The 21,783-nt window shown below is 42.5% G+C and overlaps 1 pseudogene; it reads left to right on the top strand.

The window, feature by feature from the left end:
• Positions 1 to 2,058: 2,058 nt before the first annotated feature.
• Positions 2,059 to 21,783, top strand: part of LOC109873444 (mediator of RNA polymerase II transcription subunit 13-like) — a 138,071-nt pseudogene continuing 118,346 nt past the window's right edge.

Raw genomic sequence — 21,783 nt, 5'->3', positions numbered from 1 at the left:
CTTCCTTTCCTGTGGCGGTCCTCATGAGAGCCAATTTCATCATAGCGCTTGATGGTTTTTGTAACTGCACTTGAAGGAACTTTCAAAGTTCTTGACATTTTCCGCATTGACTGACCTTCATGTCATAAAGTAGTGATGGACTGTCGTTTCTCTTTGGTTATTTGAGCTGTTCTTGCCATAATATGGACTTATACCATCTTCTGTTTTCCCCCCTAACTTGTCACAACACAAGTGATTGGCTCAAACTCATGAAGAAGGAAAGAAATTCCACAAATTAATTTTTAACAAGGTACACCTGTTCATTGAAACGCATTCCAAGTGACTACCTCATGAAGTGTGCAAAGCTGTCTTCAAGGTAAAGGGTGGCTATTTTGAAGAATCTCAAATAGAAAATATATTTAGTTTTGTTTAACACTTTTTTGGTTACTACATGATTCCATATTTGTTATTTCATAGTTTTGATGTCTTCACTATTATTCTACAATGTAGATAATATTAAAATAAAGAAAAACCCTTGAATGAGTAGGTCTGTTTAACTGGTACTGTCTGCTATACTTTCATTTTCACAGTTGTTCTTGTAGTTTGGCATTGTGTCAGTAGAGATTAAAACGAGATAAGTAAGAGAGAGAAATAACCTCAGAAGATTAGATATGCATTTCCTGTTAGTTGCAATGTTATGACAATTGTGCTTATGAGGTCTATCATCAAATGTTTTTCTTTCAAACAATCACACAGACACTTAATCATTCCCCAATAGCTTCTCATATCTAGTGGGAGTGATGATAAAGAGAACAGAGCAGAGAGAGAGAGAGAGAGAGAGAGAGAGAGAGAGAGAGAGAGAGAGAGAGAGAGAGAGGAGAGAGAGAGAGAGAGAGAGAGAGAGAGAGAGAGAGAGAGAGAGAGAGAGAGAGAGAGAGAGAGAGAGAGAGAGAGAGAGAGAGAGAGAGAGAGAGAGAGAGAGAGAGAGAGAGAGAGAGAGAGAGAGAGAGAGAGAGAGAGAGAGAGAGAGAGAGAGAGAGAGAGAGAGAGAGAGATTATCAGTGCTGTCTGGTGGGAGATAGATATAACGATGGGAGCTGTTGGACCTGTCAGGATTAGATCAGAATCACTGATGAAGGGAGAGAAACACATGATCTACTATCTGGCCTTGGAGACTGGCCTGCACAGTATCACAGCAGCAAGCATGAACACATGGCCATGCACTGGATGGGCTATGACTTTGACTGAGAATCTCACAGGCAGTGTGACAAAGAGATGCCATTATCAGCTGGAGCGGCATAGCAGTTTTTATATAGATTATTAGATAAGTTAAAATGGCAAATTGCGCTGAATGCTTTGCTTCAATGTGGCTCCTTAGAATTCTGTGCATTCATTACAACCAATCATCTAAAAGGATTAGCCTAATTGAAATTTTTATACAAATGAAGGAGTAGAGCTCAGTATCTATTGTAAGAAAAAAAAAGTATTTGAAAAAAAAGAAGAAGTGTATTTCACTATTGGGTTGCATCAGTAAATTGAAATTGACAGAATACTTCATCATAACCAAATGTATTCAATCATCTTGAAGGATTGGCAGCAAAAAAACAAAATAAAGTCATTTCTTCACCCAGAGGTGCAACAATAATTTGATCATGTCACGTTTAGTTCTTTCATGGCATGTGTGGCCTGGGGCAACTCTTGAAATCTATTCATCTGCTTCAACTGTTACAGTGTTAATACAGCTTCACAATGGTGTTACAATAGTGTAACATTGTATCCCCCACCTACATTGACACATTCAAGGTGCACGTGTTGTACTCGAATTAGGGCTTTGATTGGATTGCAAGGGCAGGCAGGGCAGGGCACACACAGTTGAATGATGTAAATATTGATGTAAGGAATGGATACATTTCTTTGTGTATGCACTAGGTGGTGCACTGTGAAAGTCGGCAAGTTAGGTTTGATCATTAGTAACAGAATCTGGTTGCTCAGTAGCGCCTCTTGCTCTCGCCTAGCGGCAATACCCATCAGTTACTGTGTTATTACAGCCCTCATGACCACAATGAGCCAATAGGCTTTGGGAGGCAGAGTTCTCCCTGTGGCCGCCATTAAAGAAAGGAATCCATGAATTCAAATGGAAACCAGCAGGAACAGAGACCGAAATAATGGTTAAAATTACCGCAAAAATATAGGCATATGCCAATTTTCGATTGTTTTTTAAGGATGTTATTCGTTTTTACATCGATTTTGATGGTGATGGAGGAGTAGAGGGACGTTTTTAGCAAAGACCGTTTTAAGCTAAGGGGGAGGGGGAGAGTTGCTTATTTACTCTCCTTTTCGTTTTGTTTTAAAGCATTTTTCGCTCCCTTTAATTTGTTTACTTCATGTGTATTTGAGAGGTCGACAGAGAGGTTGCGAAGACGATATTTGAACTGCTTTTATTTTTGGGCGGATAATAGCTTTCGAAGGGTTGTTGAATTACATACTCCAGCCGATTGGTAAAAAAAAAATTCGTTGATTAGCTTATACATCTTGCAAAAATACTAGTGGAAATCGGTATTTATTTTCCCCGGAACTGAAATGATGAAATGTTCGATCTCGCTGTGAAAGGATGAGTTCTTGTTTTGTACCAAACGGGGCCAGCTTGGAGGATTGCCATTCCAATCTATTTTGTCTGGTAAGATTTAAAACTAAAGGAAAAGCAGCCATTTTTAACTAGCTGAAGAGAGCAAAAACGGTAGCCACAGCAGTGAGAAAACAGTCGTAGGGCCCTTCGAGCACTGCAATTCAAACATCATTCACCAATGCAATGGTTATTTGCATACTGAGAAGTTGTGCAAGATTAAGAAATAATAAGGTTATCTATCACTTACAGCTGCATGCATGTGTTTGCCATCATAAATGTTCAGTTTGATCATATTAAATACATTCCAGCCCTGAGAGTTTTAGGAAATAACTGTGCAACTAATGTAATGTGTGTTGATAAACATCTTAGCCAGCTAGATATAACTAGCAACACTGAATACCATGCATGATGCATGTTTTGCCTCTTCTAGTTGTTTGCTTGGTTGAAGTAACGTTATGCTTTTTATCGAATGCATTGTGCAGCATGTTTACGTGACCTAAAAGTAAACCCAATCAGTTTGCTAGCCTGCTAACTAGCTTGCAATGTCGTTCATTTGCACAAATAGCAAGTTAACTAAATGACAAATACATTTACATTCAGTCGTGGAATGCAAAGTAAAGGCTTGTGAACATTGGCCTCTAATTTCAACTCCCAGGTTCAATGAATGAATCATGTTGTTCTTGTCAGTGGGCTGGTGTAGTTGTTCAGATACATTGCTTGCTACATTGTTTTCTTTAAAGTAGCCAATGAAGAGCTTCGTTACTGAAACAGCGTGTCCTATTCGCTGGTTTACATATACAGTACTTTCCCTTTGAAGTTGTCAGGTTTGCTTGCCAATCATTTGTTGTTTACACTCTTGGCTCGCGCATACTTAACGGAGGCACGGGCTGAAATATTAATAAACAAGAATGTATTCTTGGCTATTGTTAGTGCATGATAGACTTTAGGACTCACTTCCTGTCTGGCAAGTTGTCAAGTTGAATACATTGTTCATGACAGATTAATGCATTTCACAGTATTGCTAGAGTTGTTGTGTGTATTTATTTTGCTGTTGTAGTTCTCATAGTGCTGATTGATCCCGTTGCCAGTCAGTCGTAAAACAATTGAATTATATAGCTATCATAAACGCATACAACCAACAGTACCTAATAGATTTAGGTTATAGCCTACTATTACTGAAGGAAAAAGCTCACATGTCCACTCTTGTCCCTGACACTACTACTACTCTAGAGGCTTCTCAGTAGTGCACTATCTATAGGTTTGTATCAATGCATTGCATTTTTTTTTGTACAATATGCACTGCATGACATATGCTAACAATTCCCCATGAAGGTTAAATTAATAAATAATGATACACTTTGGACATTGATAGACATGAACTGTCCTTTTCCAAAGCATTTGACAGTAGAGCTGAATGAACAGGAGAAGCTACGAGGCTAGTAGTGAATGACTGGCTGCTGTATTGCAATAGCAGGGAGACATTTTACTGCATACTGAGACTAAGCATGATACCAGTGCTTCTGTTCACAGTCCTGTATGACTTGTACACTAACCAGACTTAGTGGTTTTAAGCTAAAAGAAAGCAGTGAACAGTGGCACTTTTACCATAACTTTAAACAGTTCCCAGGAGTCTTATAACAATGTTTTATATACAATTCCTGTTTGTATTTGAAGTTAAGCGGATTTTGGTAAAGTTTGAAGATGAGTTCATTTGCTTTAAAAAAAAAAGTCACATCACAACTGCCCTCACAACTAGTGTCTCCTGGCAGTCTTAAGTTCTCAACCTTGTGTAGAAGAAAGTCATTATAGCGGGTATCAAACTCCTTCCGGGCTGGGCAGGATTAGAACAAAAACCACAGCAGCGACACATGCTGTGCAGAAGGAAAGGCTGGGCAGGATTAGAACAAAAACCACAGCAGCGACACATGCTGTGCAGAAGGAAAGGCTGGGCAGGATTAGAACAAAAACCACAGCAGCGACACATGCTGTGCAGAAGGAAAGGCTGGGCAGGATTAGAACAAAAACCACAGCAGCGACACATGCTGTGCAGAAAGGCTGGGCGAGACAAGAGAGTAGACTGGGCGAGACAAGGAAAGGCTGGGCGAGACAAGAGAGTAGACCAAGTGGATTTGCATTTCTCTCCAGTTCTCTAAGATGCAAACAGACACTTGTTAACTAGTTTCATGGGTTGCCACAGGAGGGTGAGGCCTTGACGGAGAGTTTCTTGTAGTGGTGGTGGGGTGTCTATCCGTCTGCTCAGGATTGATTTGAGCAACTTCACCTGTTGCCTGTCTCTGGGAGGGAGAATGTCAGGAAGTGAAAGTTAAAGGAAAGGGGGATACCTAGTCAGTTGTACGTACCTAGTCAGTTGTACATATCTAGTCAGTTGTACATGCCTAGTCAGTTGTACATGCCTAGTCAGTTGTACATACCTAGTCAGTTGTACGTACCTAGTCAGTTGTACATATCTAGTCAGTTGTACATGCCTAGTCAGTTGTACATGCCTAGTCAGTTGTACATACCTAGTCAGTTGTACGTACCTAGTCAGTTGTACGTGCCTAGCCAGTTGTACATACCTAGTCAGTTGTACATACCTAGTCAGTTGTACATGCCTAGTCAGTTGTACATACCTAGTCAGTTGTACATGCCTAGTCAGTTGTACATGCCTAGTCAGTTGTACATGCCTAGTCAGTTGTAAATGCCTAGTCAGTTGTACATACCTAGTCAGTTGTACATGCCTAGTCAGTTGTACATGCCTAGTCAGTTGAATGCTTTCAACTGAAATGTGTCTTCTGCATTTAACCTCTGAATCAGAGAGGTGTGGGGGGCTGCCTTAATCCACATCCACGTCATCGGCACCCAGGGAACAGTGGGTTAACTGCCTTGCTCAGGGGCAGAACAACAGATTTTTACCTTGTCAACTCAGAGATTCGATCCAGCAAACTTTCGGTTGCAACCTACCCGCCAGGCTACCTGCCGCCCCAAAGCAAGGGAAGGATAGGCAGCTGTTGGCACTAAGTGTACTCCACAATGGGACCTGGAGCTCTGAGCTGTGAGAGGGAAGGTAAGCAGAGCTGAGCAGCTGATGAAAGGAGGGGTCGTAACCCTCAAATCCCAGGCCGATTTAACGTCAACTTCCTGAGTCTGTCAAATGGCTTTGCCCTCAGATTCCCCTATCGCCGCTATGGGGGTTTGGCTTGCCATCTGAAAAGGGAAACCTAACTTCACCCTGGTTCTTGCCCTTTTGGTGGGGTACACTTTGCATATACAGTTCCCCACATACCTGAGCATAATACTAACAATCAGCTAGCCGTGCCATTAGTCATTTTGAAGGAAACACACAGTTTTCCCTGACACTCACTCATTCATCCTGCATACAGACTGGAACTCAGATGTACTGAAAAGATGGATTGATTGATTGACCGCAGAAGGCACACAGACCCTTGACGGTGCAATCTACCTCTTCAAGATTGCCACTTAGTGTTTGCAGAGAATAGCCTAGTTTATGTATCGAAAGCTTCAACTTGATCTTTGACAGGGAAAACAACCAAGCCAATAGCCTCACATTGACAAAATATCAGAGCTGTCATCAGAAGACTGGATTGTGCGATGAAAATACATTTCTGTAGAAGAATAAGTGAGATGTATGCAGGCAAACTGTCCAAGCATGGCCCGTTTCAGAAACAGTCCGTTTCTATAAGTGCGGACGATCTGGTTTCACACTTCAGTTTTTTTCCCATCCCCTTTCTTTCTGTGCAGCACAGATGTTTCTCTGCAAGATGCAGGTGTCAGGTAGTTCCTCACACCACTGTGTCTGCCAGAGAGAGGACTTGATGGAGGGAGTTAGTGAAACATAAACTGCAGCAGTAGTACTATACTGTGGAAGGAATAGGCTATAGGCCTATATGATAATTGAACATTGGCGTGTGAATAGGGTCTTGTCTGGAACAGCGTTTGAATGCCCTTGAGCAAGATTCCTGACGGGAGATATTTCCTATGATGTTGCTTGATGAATTGATAATACGTGATAACATGGCAGTTATGTAAGAGACTGGGAGTTGGTGTGTCTGCCCATCATAATAAATCTTGGTATTGAAAAGCAAATCTAGGGGCACGTGGGTTAGAGGAATGTTGAGGAAGGTCATTTTTTGTTTTGGCCATGTGTGGAATATATTTGTAGTCATCTTGTGATTTTTTTTGTTGTTGTTGAGATTGTGCCACAAACTCTTAGCCTATGAGCTTTCAATAATTGGTATCTCTCAATTTCTGTATACTGAACACAAATATAAATGCACCATGCAGCAATTTCAAAGATTTGACTGAGTTACAGTTCATATAAGTGTCACATTCTGACCTTAGTTCCTTTGTTATGTCTTTGTTTTAGTATGGTCAGGGCGTGAGTTGGGTGGGTTGTCTATGTTCCTTTTTCTATAATTTGGGATTTCCGTGTTCGGCCTAGTATGGTTCTCAATCAGAGGCAGCTGTCAATCGTTGTCCCTGATTGAGAATCATACTTAGGTAGCCTGGTTTCCCTTTTGAGTTGTGTGTGTTTGTCTTCCATGTCAGTGTTTGTTGCCACACGGGACTGTTTCGTTTATTCACGTTTATTGTTTTGTTCCAGTGTTCTGCTGTGTTTTGATGAAACATTATGGACACTTACCACGCTGCGCATTGGTCCTCCGATCCTTCTCGCTACTCCTCCTCAGAAGAGGAAGACGAGATCCGTTACAATAAGGAAATCAGTCAACTGAAATAAATTCATTAGGCCCTGATTTATTGATTTCACATGACTGGGCAGGGGTACAGCCATAGGCCCTTCCACTTGGCAGCCAGGCCCACCCACTGGGGAGCCAAGCCCAGCCAATCAGCATGTGTTTTTCCCCACAAAAGGGCTTTATTACAGACAGAAATACTCCTGTTCAGTGTAGTTAAAGTTGCTCATCATATTTGGTATATGAGACTAGCAATTTTTTTGCTGAGATAATTTTAGCATTAGGATTTCAGTAGTGTTCTCTGGCCAGTGTATGGCCTTCCTTGCTGTCATGTTAGAATGGATAACTAAAACCTGACTCCAGCTGACAACACATCTCCCAGCTTATCCGTGACTAGGCTAAAGACTAGCTATAACACAACCAGCCTTTATTCATCGGTCATCGCTTTTAAAATCATTTCATTTTACCCTCAAATTTTTATAAATCGTCTACTTCTAACAAAGTGACAGTTGGTCGACTTGAACATATTGCCTAGCAGCGCAAAATAACCTGCCTAAAAAATCAGTAGGTCCAGTTTTAAATAATCTGGTAAACTGTCTGCCGTGCTGCAAGGATAGATAGGAGAGCCAGCTCCATCAAGAGTAGTACTGCAAGGCAACATAGGTTGTGGGGATAGTGTTGGCTTTTGCAGTGTGTAAGTGTATGACATGGGCACAGAGTGTAAGCCTAAAACACTGGAAGGCATGATGTATTCAGCAGTGTAAGTGTTAGTGGTGTGAGAGACAGTGTATGGCGTCAGTGTAGGACATGAGCACAGGGATCGCTGGTTGGTTGTATGTACGTAGGGCTGTCTGATGAGTGGCAGCCAGCCGGCACGGCTAAGCAGGCTGCAGTAGCAGTGGAGCGTAATGTTCCTGCTTTAACATAACGCTGTGCTACCCTGTGCTGCTGCTGCCTGTGATTTATGACCTATGAGTTTCTCTGTGTTGTGTTTTCACTCTCTATAAAAGCCAAACAGCATTGGTTATTAGAGAGCAGTGGGCACACTCCCCAAAGCACTCATCATTAAAAGATGAAGTTGGTCAGAGAACCCATTTACATGCATTAGGGAGTTTTATCGAGCTTTGAACACGTTGTTCATGTTGTTTTTCTGGAGATTGTGCGCATTTTAGCTTCAGGTGCTTTCAGTCGGAACAAAAACAAACATGCTTTTTTGTGTGTGCTGCTTCGTTCTCCAGCCGTGTTTCTGTCTGTTTATATTGCAGCCTTTTCTATCACCATCTGTCTGTCTGTTGTCTCAATCCTCCTCTCTGTCTTCCTTTATCTCTCCCTCTTTCCTCCCTCTCTCTCCTCCCTCTATATCTCTCTTTCTCCTCCCTCTATCTCTCTCTTTCTCCTTCCTCTATCTCTCTCTTTCTCCTCCCTCTCTCTCCTCCCTCTATATCTCTGTCTCTCCTCCCTCTATATCTCTCTTTCTCCTCCCTCTATCTCTCTCTTCTCCCTGCCCCTATCATTGTCTCTTTCTCCTGACTCTTTCTGTTTTCCCTCTCTCTCCTCCCTCTATATCTCTGTCTCTCTCCTCTCTCTCTCTCCTCTCTCTCTGTTTTTATCTTCCTGTGGCTGTCTTCCTTTGTGTCTCCTTGTCATAAGTGTTCCTGCTGAGGAGGCAGATGCTCCATAAAAGAGAATTAATGCTTGCTCTTTAGTACTCACAAGAACTAGCTTGGTGCTGAGTACTGGTGATTGTAGCAGAAATTGAGACTCTCTCTCCCCCTCCTTCCCCTCAGGCGGACTTGACGGGGATCAAATGGAAGCGGTACGTGTGGCAAGGCCCCACCTCGGCACCCATCCTCTTCCCGGTGACCGAGGAGGACCCCATCCTGTGCAGCTTCAGCCGCTGCATCAAAGCAGACGTGCTGAGTGTGTGGCGGCGGAGCCAGAGGCCCGGACGTAGGGAGCTCTGGCTCTTCTGGTGGGGGGACGACCCCAACTTTGCCAAGCTGATCCATCACGAACTTACAGGTGAGGCTAGAGGGAGTGGGCGCACACACACACACACACACACACACACACACACACACACACACACACACACACACACACACACACACACACACACACACACACACACACACACACACACACACACACACACACACACACACACACACACACACACACACGCTAGCTTGGCTATAATACTTGCCATGGTCCTGTGTAATGGCTTTGGCCTATTAACAGAAGAATACAGTCCAAGCCAGAGCCCTCTCAGACCAGGAGTTTCAGATTGCCTTAGCTGGCCACGAGATAAATGAGGGATTCATTTGTCTTTCGATGCACCTTTTCACATATTCACCAAAGATTATAGACGTATAGACATTTGAAGGTCTTGAAGAACAATCTGGCCTTAATGGCAATGTTCTTTTATAATCTCCACCTGGCACAGTCAGAAGAGGGCTGGCCACCCCTCAGAGCCTGGTTCCTCTCTAGGTTTCTTCCTAGGTTCCTGCCTTTCTAGGGAGTTTTTCCTAGCCACCGTGCTTCTACATCTGCATTGCTTGCTGTTTGGGGTTTTAGGCTGGGTTTCTGTATAGCACTTTGTGACATCTGCTGATGTAAAAAGGGCTTTATAAAATATTGATTAATTGATAGAGCTGGTTAAATGAGTGATTATTGTAAAAGATAATGAAAAGGGCTTGTTACATCTGTTTGAAAAGACCTCATAGAGCACGCCCTAGCTTTGTGATGATGGTAGTAGTGATCTGGTTGTATAATGTGAAATATTGCATGGTTCAGGACATGGGTTGATTGATGCTGGAAGCTCTGGGGATATTCATTTCCTGTAAATGAGAGCTTAGAAGGTGTTAGAGTTGGTGTAACCAGATAGTTCCCTTAGTTTCCCCCCTCATCCCCTAAATGACAAGCACCCAGCCTGGCAGAGAACAGCCTTCCACCTGCATGTCAATTCCCACTGTTTGGAGCAAACGGTCACTGCAATCACAGTTTTGTTTTGTGTTAACAACACATTGCGGCATCTAAGCACCTTCCGCCCTCTGGCACACAATAAAGCAGCGCCTTGCACCTTGTGCCAAGGCTGAACAAGAAACCCTATCCCATCTTCCCATTTAAAAAGGAGGATAGAAATGGAGCTCCCTCCTCCTCACAAGACTTCTGTGAAAAATAGAATATGCAGGAGCAATGATGCAGAAATGAGCCTAGCACATCATGGTGGATTGCATCATGGAGGTCTGACCATTTTTTTCTGCAGCAGCAGTGGAGGATGGACAGAGACGTACTTTAATCATACTCTCTTGCCGGGGAGATTGAACTCCTGAGTCATAGACATTTCTCTCTCTCTCTCACTCACTCACTCACTCACTCACTCACTCACTCACTCACTCACTCACTCACTCACTCACTCACTCACTCACTCACTCTATACAATGCAGGAGAACAGAGGAGCCTCACTGGACTGACCTCAGGGCAGCCAGACCCTACCTCTCTCCTCTCTATGTGTTTATCTGTCTGGTGAGAGGATGTGCTGTGAGCCCTGAGAACACACAGAGGTCATGACCCCTACCTCACCAGCCGGAGTTGTGAACCTGTGTTTCCCTCTGTGGATCACACCGACTCGCTTCTCTTCTCAGAGCCTGCAAAGTGCCTGTCCCACTGTGTGTGTCCTTGTGTGTGTGATGTATGTGTGTGTGTAGACATTGCTGGGATGGGCTGAGACTGGCTCATTCGTGATGATTCACAACCTGATGCATTGGAGCCTCTCATGGACTTGCTGGCAGTGAAGGTGTGAAGCGACACACAGAAGCTAGCAACAACGTGTGTGTGTTTTGGTGGTGGTGATCAGACTGGCCGACACATCGCCAGTAACCTGGGATGCCACAGCTTTCTCTTTTCCCTCCATGCTAGTGGCTGATGGGTTTGTCCTTTTCCTCATCTGTCCTTTTCCTCATCCTTTTCCAAATCACATTTGAATATCCCTGGAAATATTAAGCACTTTTTTGTTTGTCATTTTTTTGATTCCCCCCATTGCAATGTTGGTGGTAAACATGACAATCAGCTATTTTCTTTCAGTGGAAATGGCGGCGGCTTATTTTACCCTTCCACACTCATTAGATTAGCTGCTTGGCTGTGGAAGTATTACTATTTTGAGCATGTGCCATTTCTGTGTAAATCAGTGGGCCAGTAATCCTTTCAAATCAAATAAAAACACATTTTATTTGTCACATGCGCGGAATACAACCTTACCATGAAATGCTTACTTACAAGCCCTTAATCAACAATTTCTCCCCAGAGAGTGAGAGAGAAGGAGAACGAGAGGGGGGCTAGAACATTAGAAAATGTGGAACAAGTCAAGGGGTCTGAATACTTTCCAAATGCACTGTATATATCGTGAATTGGTCATAAGTTAGAAAAAAGCTGAGCTGTGATTTTTAGGCAATTTCGCCCAGCCGTAATGTTGACAATTAATCACCATTCAAGGAGCGCTGAGAGGAGGGGGGGGCGAGGAGGGGGGGATCCCCATCCCCTCTCCCTCCTTCCCTTCACCCCCTCCCTCCTGATGTTTACTCTTGTGGCTATCATGGAACCATACACACTATCAACCCCTCTGTATTTATCTGTCTCTACACAAAGCCCTTGCTTTGTCTAATCTGAGCTTGCAATGAGGAGGTTAAAAGCGAAACGAAAGAGTTGTTTGTTCTGCAGAGCAGAATCTCTTATTAGCCCAGCCATCTCCACTGTGCTCCTGGGTAGCACACCCATTCATTCATTACTGCATGTTGGGTCAGATCTCTGGAGAAGGAGGAGGAAAGTACACTTGTCATACTGTGCCCCCTCTGCTGTTTCATGGACGGACAATACATTGTTTTGGATTTTTGTCAGGACTGAGAGGAAGGGGATGTGCTTCATTTAGCTTCTCTCTGAAGGGTTTTATTTTAGTATGGATGTGTGTGGCGCTAACAATCTGCTGGCATAGCTCTGCTCTTGTTACTTTTTGTTGGCTCTGCCAAAGTCTTTGGACATGTCCAGGCCTGCCCATTCTTTACTATTCAGAACAGCTCTGGTGTGCACCTCTCAGGGCAGCGCCAAGCTCCAAATGGCATATTTCAGTACCCTGGAGGGGCAGAGCAAGTCAAAGTTGTAACTTTTGTCTGCAGGTCAGGTCTTTGTTTTTCTTCCTTGCCCTGACCCCTGTGAAGATTGCTACCATTCAGATTGAACGAGGCGTCTGGTGAAAAGAGATCCATCTCTCAGATCTGTGGGAAAGACAAAAACATTGAATGCAGATAATGTTGTTTTTGTCAGCCACTTTTCTACTGAATCTAAAATATATCAAGCACATAATGATTGTTTCAGTTGCTCGAGGACTTAAGAAATGTCAGTGTTCTGCCATGGCCAGCGAAGAGCCCCGATCTCAATCCTATTGAGCACGTCTGAAACCTTTTGGATCGGAGGGTGAGGGATAGGGCCATTCCCCCCCAGAAATGTCTGGGAACTTGCAGGTGCCTTTGGTGGAAGAGTGGGGTAACATCTCACAGCAAGAACGGGCAAATCTGGTACAGTACTTAATGCAGCTGGTGGCCACACCAGATACTGACTGTTACTTTGGATTTTGACCCCCACCCCCCTTTGTTCAGGGACACATTATTACATTTCTGTTAGTCACATGTCTGTGGAACTTGTTCAGTTTATATCTGTTGTTATGTTCATACAAATATTTACACAGGTTAAGTTTGCTGAAAATAAATGTAGTTGACAGCGAGAGGACGTTTCTTTTTTTGCTGAGTTTTTATATAAAAATATAAAAACTCATATATGTATATATAGTACCAGTCAAAGGTTTGGACACACCTACTCATTGAAGGGGGTTATCTTTATTTGGACTATTTTCTACATTGTAGAATAACACTATGAAATAACACATGGAATCATGTAGTAACCAAAAAAGTGTTAAACAAATCAAAATATATGTTATATTTGAGATTCTTCAAAGTAGCCACCCTTTGCCTTGATAACAGCTTTGCACACTCTTAGCATTCTCTGGACCAGCTTTATGAATGCCTTTCAATTAACAGCTGTGCCTTGTTAAAAGTCAGTTTGTGAAAATGTCAAGAACTTTGAAAGTGTCTTCAAGTGCAGTTACAAAAACCATCAAGCGCTATGATGAAACTGGCTCTCATGAGGACCGCCACAGGAAAGGAAGACCCAGAGTTACCGCTGCTGCAGAGGATACGTTTATTAGAGTCTCAGAAAATGAATTAGAACCTCCGAAATTGCAGCCCAAATAAATGCTTCAGAGTTCAAATAACAGACACATCTCAACATCAACTGTTCATAGGAGTTAGGCCTTCATGATCAATTTGCTGCAAAGAAACCACTACTTAAGTACACCAATAAGACGAAGATACTTGCTTGGCCCAAGGAACACGAGCAATGGACATTAGACCGGTGGAAATCTGTCCTTTGGTCTGATGAGTCCAAATTTGAGATTTTTGGTTCTAACCACGGTCTCTTTGTGAGATGCAAAGTAGGTGAATGGATGATCTCTGCATGGGTAGTTCCCACCGTGAAGTATGGAAGAGGAGGTGTGGGGGTGCTTTGCTGGTGACACTGTCTGTGATTTATTTAGAATTCAAGGCACCCTTAACCAGCATGGCTACCACAGCATGGATGGAGTGCTGCATCAGATAACCTGGCCTCCAGAATCACCTGACCTCAACCCAATGGAGATGGTTTGGAATGAGTTGGACCGCAGAGTGAAGGAAAAGCAGCCAACAAATGCTCAGCATATGTGGGAACTCATTCAAGACTATTGGAAAAGCATTCCAGGTGAAGCTGGTTGAGAGAATGTCAAGAGTGTGCAAAGCTGTCCTCAAGGCAAAAGGGGGCTACTTTGAAGAATCTCAAATCTAAACTATATATGGATTGGTTTCTCACTTTTTTGGTTACTACATAATTCCATATGTCTTCTTTCATAGTTTTGACTTCACCATGTAACGACCGTTGGTGGAAGAAGGTGAGGACCAAAGCGCAGCATGGTACGAGTTCGTCATTTTATTAAACTGAACACTAAATATAACAAGGAACAAAAAGAAACAACGGAAACAGCTCCGTCAGGTGCAAAACACAGTAAAATAACTATCCACCACCCATAGTGGGAAAACAGGCTGCCTAAGTATGGTTCTCAATCAGAGACAACGATTGGCAGCTGCCTCTGATTGGGAACCATACCAAACACCTAGAAATATAACACACAGAACAAAACAGAATGCCCACCCCAACTCACGCCCTGACCAAACTAAAATAGAGACAAAAAAGGAACTAAGGTCAGGACGTGACAGTACAACCCCCCCCATCCAAAGGTGCGGACTCTGGCCGCAAAACCTAAACCCATAGGTTGCCCAGGTCGGATGCCAGGTGGTGTCCCTAGATGGGGGGGTACTGTCAAGCTTGCTTCCACTTCCCCTTTCTGGTGCTCGAGGTCGCCAGGCTGCTCATCATTACGCACACCTGTCACCATCGTTACGCGCACCAGCACTTCATCGGACTCACCTGGACTCCATCACGTCTTTGATTGCCTCCCCTATAGCTGTCACTTCCTCAGTTTCATCCCGGTGTCTGCTTGACTTGCACTGAAATTGGTTCCGGTACTCATTTTGGGTGCTGGTACTGTTTATATTTAGTTGCAGGAGCTCCACAATTCTTTTGAGCTAATATTCTATAAGAGGAACAGGAGCTCAAGCAGTAGATTATTTGAGGTGTCGGTACTCAGCTCCGGTGAGCTCTTGCCCAAGTTAAGCACTGCTTCTTATCCCTTGTGCAAATAGCCTACAGCTGTGTCTCTCCCAAGCTCACTGGTGTGGGAAACTGAGGGCCCAGAATATTTTATTCAATCTCGCTAGTTCGCTAGTGCAAAGCTTCTGGCCTTACCCAAGTTAACCTCTTTGGGCTAGGGGGCAGTATTTTGATATCTGGATGACAAGCGTGCCCAAAGTAAACTTCCTGTTACTCAGGCCCAGAAGCTAGGATATGCATACAATTAGATTTGGATAGAAAACACTCTAAAGTTTCTAAAACTATTAAAATCATGTCTGTGAGTATAACAGAACTGATATGACAGGCGAAAACCCGAGGACAAACCATCCAGAAAAAAAGATTCTGCCCACCATTGATTCCTATGGCTGTCATTTTTAATATGAAAGGAAAACCTCCCAGATTGCAGTTCCTAGGGCTTCCACTACATGTCAACACTCCTTAGAAAGAGTTTCAGGCTTGTTTTTGGTAAAATGAGCTAGAATTTGTAGTTTTTCTAAGTGGCTCCCATTTTGGCTGTAGTGTTTGTTATGCGTACTGGCGAATGCGCGTACTTTGTTGTTTATCTTCGGGAATGACAATAACGATTCTCTGTCTTCATTTTTATAATTTATTTACGTATTAGGGTATCTGAGGTTTGATTATAAACATAGTTTGACTTGTTTGGAGAAGTTTATTGGTAACATTTGGGATTCATTTTGTATGCATTTTGAAGGAGGGAAACTGGTGGATTATTGAAAGAAGCGTGCCAGGTAAACTGAGTTTTTGGGGATATAAAGAAGTACTTTATCGAACAAAATGACCATTTGTGATGTAGCTGGGACCTTTTGGAGTGCCAACAGATGAAGATCTTCAAAGGTAAGTGATTTATTTTATCGCTATTTCTGACTTTTGTTGCGCATCTGCCTGGTTGGAAAATGTTTTAATGCTTTTGTGTGCTGGGCGCTGTCCTCAGATAATCGCATGGTATGCTTTCGCTGTAAAGGCTTTCACCCTAAAGTCTTTTTTTTCTGACACAGTGGCTGGATTAACAAGAAGTTTTTAACTGACGTATAACTGATGTATGACTTAAATAGTCATATTTAAGTCATTTGAATTTCGCACTCTGCAATTTCCCCGGAAGTTGTCGAAATGGGACACAAGAAGTTAGGTTGTTCCGCAAGAAGTTAGGTTGTTTCAAGTTCGTTGCAGACAGACCATGCGTAGCCAATGTGATTTCTATGATATTTATTTTTATCTGGATATTTTCTACCTGCAGGCTGCAATGTTTTTATTTGTTGGCTTTATGTAGGCTAATTTTACATAGTTGGCAATGGCAGTATAAGTTACTTTTTAGTTATGTATAATTTTCATTTGAATTTTACCCCCTTTTCTCCCCAATTTCGTGGTATCCAATTGTTAGTAGTTATTATCTTGTCTTATCGCTACAAAGCCTGGGCCCTAACCCAGAGTCTCTGGTGGCACAGCTAGCACTGTGATGCAACACACAGGTCTTTCCATCATTGTATGATTTTTTTTGTGTGCAAAAAACTTACAGACAATGTAAATGTGATATAGCGAAGCACCTGAGTGAGTTGGGTGCGCAATTACGCAGGCACTTTCCCGAAACGAATGACACAAACAACTGGATTCCTTATCCCTTTCATGCCCTGCCTCCAGTCCTCTTACCGATATCTGAAGAAGAGAGCCTCCTCAAAATTGCAACAAGCGGTTCTGTGAAAAATGAATTTAATTAGAAGCCACTGACAGATTTCTGGATTGGGCTGCGCTTGGCAAATTGTGCTGTTAAGACACTAATGCACTTTGCAACCACGTACCTATGTGAGAGTGGATTCTTGGCCCTCACTAGCATGACAACTAAATACAGGCACAGATTGTGTGTGGAAAATGATTTAAGACTGAGACTCTTTCCAATACAACCCAACACTGCAGAGTTATGTGCATCCTTTCAAGCACACCCTTCTCGAGTTATTCACAATTTTCGATGAACAAATAAGGTTTTATATGTAAGATTGTTAAATAAAGAGCTAAATGAATGTTTATTATTATATTATTATTTGTGCCCTGGTCCTATAAGAGTTCTTTGTCACTTCCCACGAACCGGGGTGTATATTTGATGGTATTCTCAATGGACCCACATCTTCACACACCTACTACCACTCATCCCGACATGCAGACGGGAGATATAAACGGCTTATGAAGGCAAGATTGCTGTAAAATGGGTCTTTTTGTAAGGGGGTCTTTTTTTTTTACAGGCAAAATACTATAAATCCTATGTGAAAGCAGTAAGAGCGAGTCAGGGGAGTTGATGCTCTTTGTGCTTTGGGATCCATTTTTAAGGTGTAATCTCCTGAATGTGACCCCCTCCCTCTCCCTGTTATCTGATGGATCTCTGTTGGCTGGCTGTGGGACTGGTGTGGTGCAGCGCAGATGAGGACGGGGACTGGGAGGGATGAGGCCATACTTGCATCTCTCTGGTTTTGGGTGCCTGGGTGCTCGGTGGGCCTTAATTAGTAATGGAGACCTTGTGGAACCCAAAGCACAAAAGACATCAAACCCTTGACTCGCTATTACTGCGTTTACATCAGATTTACGGTATTTTGCTTGTAAAAATGTTTGCCTGGTTCCCAGCCTCTGTTAAGATGTTGCATTCCACTCCTTGTACTCCGTGTCGTTTGACAAAGACACAGAGTACAATGAGTGGAATATAAAATAAAACAAACTGGTACCCAGACTACCACCACTGGTCCCATTCGCTCTGCTGCTTGTGGATGGATGGGAAGGAGAGGAGGAAGGGGGGCAGAGAGAAATAGAAAGAGGGCGAAAAAGATCCTCTGTCTAGCCTGGAAGGAAGAGTCCCCTGGAGGCCTGTGTATCACAATACATTAATCTAGGTGTTTAATGAGCGACCAACTGCAGATTTAATTACCAGAGCATAGAGACCTGTGGCTGGAGGGACTGACCCCCTCCAAGCCTATGCCCTCTTACATTCACCCCTTAGCGCCAACAAACACTACTAGAATGGGCCCACACACACCTGTGTGTATGTGTGCCTGCTAAAGGTGAGCTCATCTGTGGCTCCTCTGCCACACGGGAGACATGAATGTGTTGCAGCCATCAGCTGAGCCTATAGGTTTGGTCTGCGCACCTCTTTGTTTGTGTTTGTGACTGTCTCCAGAAAGAGTATTGCTCTTGTTCTCTTGGCTCTGTTGGACAATGAGAGACAGAAGGCTGTTAGAGGAAAAGAGAGAGAGAAGGGCAGTTGTGATCCTGACAGAGAAAAGAGTGTGTCGTGATGATCTGTTTATGTAAATGTATGGGTTTAGAGGTTTCCCATCATTTATGCTGGGGCCGTATTCTTATTTTGCAAATTGGCCACAAAAAAATGGGGACTTAGCTTTTGTTCCTTCGTCAGCCTCTTGCTGTTTGTTTGGTCTTTTTCCATTTTCTCCTCTCCTACTCCTACGCTCTCCAACCTCTCCAACAATTGGTGTTATTAGTAATAGTGAGTGGGGATCTGTCTATATTCAGTCAGGGCAGCATGGCTTTGGAATTGGACGAATCCCATGTTTTTTCTTAATAATCTACTGGTGGTGTTGTCAAGAACTGGCTGGCCAAGCTGGCTGATTCCTAGCTGTCATGACCTTGTGACCTTTGGACCCCCATGTCAGAGGATGGCCGACTGGCCGGCCGGGGCCTTCATGTTAGATCCTTTTTAACAAACAGACTTCGAGAACAAGGGCTCCCGCCTGCCTTCTGCACAGAATACTAGAGCTGCATTCAGCAGGGAACAATGTTGTGGAACGTTCAGATTAGAGGTCGACCAATTATGATTTTCAATACCGATACCAATTATTGGAGGACCAAAAAAAGCTGATATCGATTAATCGGCCGATTTTGATATGTATATTTGTAATAATGACAATTACAACAATTCTGAATGAACACTTTTATTTGAACTTAATATAATAGATCAAATCTATTTAGTTTCAAATAAATAATGAAACGTGTTCAATTTGGTTTAAATGATACAAAAACACTGTGTTGGAGAAGAAAGTAAAAGTGCAATATGTGCCATGTCAGAAAGCTAACGTTTAAGTTCCTTGCTCAGAACATGAGGACATATGAAAGCTGGTGGTTCAATATTCCCAGTTCTACAATATTCCCAGTTAAGACGTTTTAGGTTGTAGTTATTATAGGAATTATGACCAGTTAACTATTTCTCTCTATATCATTTTTATTTCATATTCCTTTGACTATTGGATGTTCTTATAGGCACTTTAGTTTTGCCAGGCTAATCTCGCGAGTTGATAGGCTTGAAGTCATAAACAGCGCTGTGCTTTAAGCATTGCTAAGAGCTGCTGGCAAAATGCAGTTAAGTGCTGTTTGAATGAATGCTTATGAGCCTGCTGCTGCCTACCACCGCTCAGTCAGACTGCTCTATCAAATATCAAATCATAGACTTAATTATAATATAGTAATCACAGAAATATGAGCCTTTGGTCATTAATATGGTCAAATCCGGAAACTAATTTTGAAAAAACAAAACGTTTATTCTTTCAGTGAAATACGAAACCGTTCCGTATTTTATCGAACAAGTGGCAACCCTAAGTCTAAATATTGCTGTTACATTGCACAACCTTCAATATTATGTAAAATTCTGGCAAATGAATTACGGTCTTCACACAGTTCGCAACGTCTCAACGAGCAGCCCAAACAGTTGCATATACCATGACTCTGTTTGCACTGAACGCAAGAGAAGTGACACAATTTCCCGAGTTAATATTTCCTGCTAACATTAATTTCCTTTAACTAAATATACAGGTAAAAAAATATATACTTATGCGTATTGATTTTAAGAAAGGCATTGATGTTTAGGGTTAGGTACATCGCGAATGCACTTTTGTTAAATCATCACCTGTTTGGCGAAGTTGAAGTAGGCTGTGATTCGATGATAAATTAACAGGCACCGCATTGATTTTATGCAACGCAGGACAAGCTAGTTAACTTAGTAATATCATCAATCATGTGTAGTTAACTAGCGATTATGTGAAGATTGATTGTTTTTTATAACATAAGTTTAATGCTAGCTAGCAACTTGCAGCCACAAGGTCCTTTTGACGCTGTGCTTGCGTAACCGGTGGTCAGCCTGCCACGCAGTTTCCTCGTGGATTGCAATGTAATCGGCCATAATCGGTGTCCAAAAGGGCCGAATACCGATTGTTATGAAAACTTGAAATCAACCCTAATTAATCGCCCATGCCGATTAATCGGTCGACCTCTAGTTCAGATAGAAATATATAATGTAGAACAGGGAATCGCGTCTAGGGCCATGATGGTCATGACATTTTGTCAGCTGGCTATTGCCATGTAAATGACTGCCGGTTTCACAGTAATTTACTGTTAATTAACATTAACACATTTAGCATCTCCAGGCCTCCATGCATACAAGCCACTGATGTGCACGTTTGGAACATCTACATTAAAAAAAGGCTAGGCTATATGACAGAACCATACATTTGTAATCTCTAAACACACACTTTTTGCTGGAAACTCCTCTCAACACACTTTTCAGGATTGTCTTCTTTTGGCAGAATCAGAGATAGGTTTGGAATATTGCTCACAGTGACCAGAGGGGCTAAGGAAAAGCTTCTGAAAGAGGGGTAAAAAGTAATTGAGGAATGTGTGATGTTTTATAGTAGGCGGTAGAAGGGTAGACTAGAGATGTGAAAAACAAGGTCAAGCTCTCTCTCCAGAGCGGATGGACAGCTTTGTGCTCCAGCCCTTTCTAAGTTTCTCTGGCGGTTGTTTACAAGTGCACCAGTGAAATATAGCTGGCCCTCTACTTAACCTTTTTCTGCAGTGGACTAAATCAAGGTCACACAGTTTTTCTTGGTAGTCTTAAACAAATCTACTTTATAACAAATGTATACACCTCACACACATGGTTAAGGGCTTAAAACTCACTTGTACCATGTCAGATCTAGAGTTGAATTGTATTCAATTTTGAGTTTGCGTCCCAATATTATACTTCACAGAAGACTGAGATATAACAAAACCGTTTGACATAAAAACACTGGATTTTCAGCCTTTTGAAATAATGTTTAGTAGTTATGAAATTATGAAAAATATTAATAACATTCCACCCATTAGGGCTACATGAAAAGGCTACAGTCCTGAAAAAATATATAGCCCAGATTCCCTTAAACAAGCTGTTCAGCACTTGCTGCTCTGCCATAGAGCTTCACTTACTATTGATATGGGGGACAAAGGAATCACAGTTTAAATTCCTCATTCAAAGGCAGAGAGACACTATAATCATTGATGTATGTTTATGTCTGTGTAGACTTTCTTCTCACCTAACTAAACTAATCTGTCTCCATTTAAGAATGTAGGCCTAATACATTTTAATTGACCTGAAGTTTGTAGTCGCATAGTTCGGTAGCTAGCTCCTCAGTGCTGATACCCTGACCACACCACTCACATCGCGTGTGCGAGTGTTGCAAAATAAATGTAGAAATCTATGTTATTCAAATATTGAACCCAGACTGCTCGCACGCGTCAACGAGTGTCTGCGTTGCCAAGATCTAAAATAGAAGTCCTTTCTGTTTCTGACGCTGAATGTGCTGCAAGTCCTGC

The sequence above is a fragment of the Oncorhynchus kisutch genome, linkage group LG28 (genome assembly GCF_002021735.2).
Source record: "Oncorhynchus kisutch isolate 150728-3 linkage group LG28, Okis_V2, whole genome shotgun sequence".
NCBI classification, from domain to species: domain Eukaryota; kingdom Metazoa; phylum Chordata; class Actinopteri; order Salmoniformes; family Salmonidae; genus Oncorhynchus; species Oncorhynchus kisutch.
Note: the sequence above shows the minus strand (reverse complement) of the source record. Positions and strands in the feature narration are given on the sequence as shown.